The 4,233-nt window shown below is 44.6% G+C and overlaps 1 protein-coding gene across 1 annotated transcript in view; it reads left to right on the top strand.

Annotated features, from left to right (window-relative positions):
- The window catches only part of slc9a8 (solute carrier family 9 member 8), a 21,438-nt gene that overhangs the window by 6,415 nt on the left and 10,790 nt on the right, over nucleotides 1-4,233 (top strand). The window lies entirely within an intron of this gene.

Below are 4,233 nucleotides of genomic sequence, written 5' to 3'. Positions count from 1 at the left end.
ACACGGTGATTGACAGGTCTCTACCAGAGACGTATACGGCGTCTCTAAGTCACTCCTCAGTCCAATTATGGTCGCTTCCATTCACTGGTTGCAAAAAGCCAAGATGGTGACGGCCAAAATGCCAAACTCGAGCCTTCAAACCTGCAGTCCACGAACCAATGGGTGATGTCATGCAGACTACGTCCACTTCTTATATACAGTATGTGGTTCAAACACGAGACTCTCCACAACGAACAGCAGAGCGCAAAAACGCTTCACTCTCATTGAAAACGAATACAGAAACAACCAGCGTGCGCAGTCTGATCAGGGCCTAATGAAGGCCCACCGTGATGTGCAGCAGCTTCTTTTTGCAGGAGCGTGGATATGCTAAGTGCTCAGGCTGCTGGAGACTACAAAAAGACCCCGGCCCGTGACGCAAATCCATTATGTCTGACCTATTTGTTTTGGAGAGAGAGCCCCTAAGAGCAGGATGCACCGCGTAACCTGTTGAGTTAGTAACAGCCGTCGGCAACACTGTGATTCTGTCAGCATCATTTTTTTTCAACTCTTTTGAACTTGTGCATACAGTGCACTTACTCTCAGCTCCATGGTTTGCCACCACAATCACGAGCTCATTTCGCGCTCGTAGCAGACCTAATGCTGGTGCCATCTCCTCCTCCTAGCATGTGTCCCACTTGGTTAATATAGCAAGCCCTCCGGGAACGGGCCCCCGAATACCACCACGGGTCGTAACAAACGACCCCCTCAGGCAGCAGCAGCATCCTGTCATCACTGGCGCCTTTCACTACCAATCTGCCGTCTTTGCTTTTTTTTTTTTTTGCTTACCAGCCCCTCTATATCTCCGGTCCTCTGTCTACAGATCCAGCAACATGAGAAGAAGAAGCTTTTCTGGTACTGTTCACTGCTCTTCCTTTCTTTCTCCTCTCATCTGCCCATCTCTCCCCTGTGCTCTGACACACATTGAAGAAGAAATAGCATGCTGGTTATGAAGTAACATGCTAGCAGCAAGAGAGAGACACATAGGTGGATATATTAGCATCTGCGGCGTACGGAATATCGTAATTTGGTGTTCTCTCTGTACTGTATGACGTCGCCTCGTTTCTCCTCGCCGGCTGCAGTGGTGTGTTTTAAGCCCCAAAGGGCAGCACATGCTTTTAATAGATGTCTCCCTTCGCCGTGGAGAGAGTGACACAAGAGTGACTGTGTCTCGGCTTTAATTGTGGTTTCAGGGGCCTCTTTTCTCTCTGCGACGTCGCTGTGTCAAAGCCGAGCCTCCAGGGAGCTCGTACCCTGAGCGAAGGTCTCTCCGTCATTTCCCGCTCGTATATTTATTTCCCCCTTCTGTCTCTCGGCGCTCTTTTTAACCACGGCTCCCTTCATCTTTTCTCAGCACTCCCACCCCCCATGGTGTGCTCGTGCTCTGTTCTCCGTTTTTTTTTTTATCTGTTTCATCTTTGCTGCTCGTACAACATATGTATTTCTCTGCTGTCTATCAATCTCAAGTGTTTCTGAAATGTCTTCATGCCTCCGTAGGCCGCATCTTTCCTCGCGGTTTCGGGATGAGCTCAATCTAGTGGATTCTGATCTAAAATCTAGTCGGCAATCAACACCGGTAATTAAATCAACTAACCATTTTGTTATTTGATTCATAATTTGAGTCATTTATCGAGCAAAGATCCCAAACATTTGCTGGTTTCAACGTCTGAAATGGTTTTCTGTCGTTGTAAATTGAATATTTTTGTGGTTTGAACCTTAAAGACGTCACCTTGGGGCTCTGGGAAATAGTATCGGACGTTTTAATAACTGAATGATTAATCGGTTAATCAAAGAAGTGATTAACAGATGCGTTTACAATCATTCAAACCCTTAATTAGAGCCCTACTCGGCACATAATGCAAAGCACTAGCTTGCTGGCTTTTTGCTTAGTGTTGATGTGCATATATGCAAAGTCTGTGTGCACACGCTCGGTCGCTCCAGCAAACGTCCTCGTATGTGGAAGGGAAACATCGGCGTGCATACAGGAGCACGGCTGTAGATTCTAGTGCTTGCACGGAATTCCTTCCTGTGTCTCGGGTGTTAATTTTCATTTCTGACCTTTCACCTGCCCTGAAGGGTGGAAGTCTTTTCCTGAAATTTGAATGCATAATAGGACAAAGTAAACCGGAGCATAGCCTTATTACTGCAGCATACATGCTGTATAGGCTATCCACTATACCTGGCCTCTTTATTTAACCTGTATTTATCCATCGTAATCCATGGAGGTTTTACATCTGTTTTGCAAGTGGGTGCTGGTCAAGATGGCGACGTACATAAAAACCACAGAAAACAGACTTAAAAATATAACAGAGGAAAAGTTAAGAACAACATAGAAACATAAAGATCTCGCACAGGTTCTAAGAAAAAACGCAAATTGCATAAATCAAAGAATTGTCCTCCCATGTTGGGACAAGTACGTTGAAAGATCCTTAATGCTGTTTTTACAATGTTGGATGCTTTTGAAATGATCTAGTTTATAATGTCTCTATAGCTCACACCAAGATCACGGTCCAGAAACTTAAAATAGCGCGTTCACCAAAAAACGCTGTGGATTCTGGGGATGATGAACATCATTCGTCTGCTACTGCAGCTACTGAGAACATGGATAAGGGGGCAGTTTGTGTAACGGGCCTTATACATAACTGCTGTTCATAAGGAGGACAAACCAGCTCATACAGACTGCGGTGATGTGTGAAAGACCTGAATCGGAGACAAATCGTTTACTTGACACTGAACTGAACAGTTTTAAAGAAGATGAATTTGCATGCTTCTTTAAAATATCACCATAATCAAGTGCTGATAAAAGTGTGACTAGTGAGAGTAGTGTTGGTTGGTTGGTGTCAACAAATGTGTCATTAAAGGCAAAGTTATTGTCTTGACGGCTGAAAGTGGGGTATATCGTCTTTAATTAAAAACGTGCTGGGGTGTTGTCTCATTAATTTAACAATCACATCGTGCTGCTGTGAGTGGTAGCCCTGAATAATTGGTCAGATGAGAGAACATTATAAATGCAGAAGATTACGAAGCTCGTCATGTGATTGATAACAGTCACATGGTGTAGTCAAATATTGGGCATTCAATGTGAAAGAATGGAGGATTAAAACTCTCTGAAAGTAAATCCTGCTCATGTGTGGCTCACCTCTCAGCAGATATTCGTCACTAACTTGCAGCGAAACATATCTCTGAAGTATTTACAGAAATATATGGATATTTTTAGGACATAATTTAACAATCGGCGCCACAATATGAGATTAGCACCGTATGTCTACTAACTAAAACGACGATGGTATGGGCCAAGTTAGCTGTTAGCGAGCTAATGTTAGCTGTGTGTTAGCAAGCTACTGTAGTTAGCTAGGGCGTTTACGAACGTAATACTTAAAGCTTTCTTATTTATGCGCATTCCACTATAACACAAGTTGCATACTGTCAAAATGCTTTAGCTTAACTTACAGGAATACAGTGAGTCTAAAACTGACATTTGGACTAAATGTTTTCTGCACACGTAACGTTGGACACACGGAGTGTCCATTCTAACTGCTGATGCCTCGCGCTTTGTTGCCTGCATCCTGTTTTTCGGTTCGGCAGCTTCTAAAAACATAGCGGCGGGTTCTTTACCCTGATGGTGGTTCATCCCACCACACAGCAGCTTTTAGGGCATATTTTCTAGCAGACGAAAGCGATAAAGAGGCGCCTTCACGCAATACAGAGTCAATGGAGAGCGCCTGAGGGTGGTACTTCATTGCGCTCTGTGTCTCTATGTCAATCAGCTTGTGGTGGAGAGTCGGGCTCCACCAGCTGTCAGAACCGGCCCCCAAAACACAATGAGGGAGACTGTTGACTGGATGCAGTAAATATGGACTTTTCCTCTTCCATGTTTCTGACGGACATCGATGCAGCGTCATCATGGCCTGCAAATAGATCTTCTCTGTGAACATCCACGAATGCATGCCGTATACTGACTTTTGCATTACTGCCGTGGATTATGCACACACACACACACACACACACACACACACACATTATGGCTTGTAGAAGAACACATGGGCGCATCGTGCACATTGACAGCTGGAGCGTAAAGCATGGGCACATGATGCCTACACCTGATCTTGGAGGCTGGCCCATTTAGCTGAGAAGCAACAATGATTTCATTATATCGCTGAAATAATCAGAGAGCTATGGTCACTGGGATACACACGT

The sequence above is a fragment of the Anarrhichthys ocellatus genome, unplaced genomic scaffold (genome assembly GCF_004355925.1).
Source record: "Anarrhichthys ocellatus isolate YVR2014 unplaced genomic scaffold, GSC_Weel_1.0 scaffold5, whole genome shotgun sequence".
NCBI lineage: Eukaryota > Metazoa > Chordata > Actinopteri > Perciformes > Anarhichadidae > Anarrhichthys > Anarrhichthys ocellatus.
Note: the sequence above shows the minus strand (reverse complement) of the source record. Positions and strands in the feature narration are given on the sequence as shown.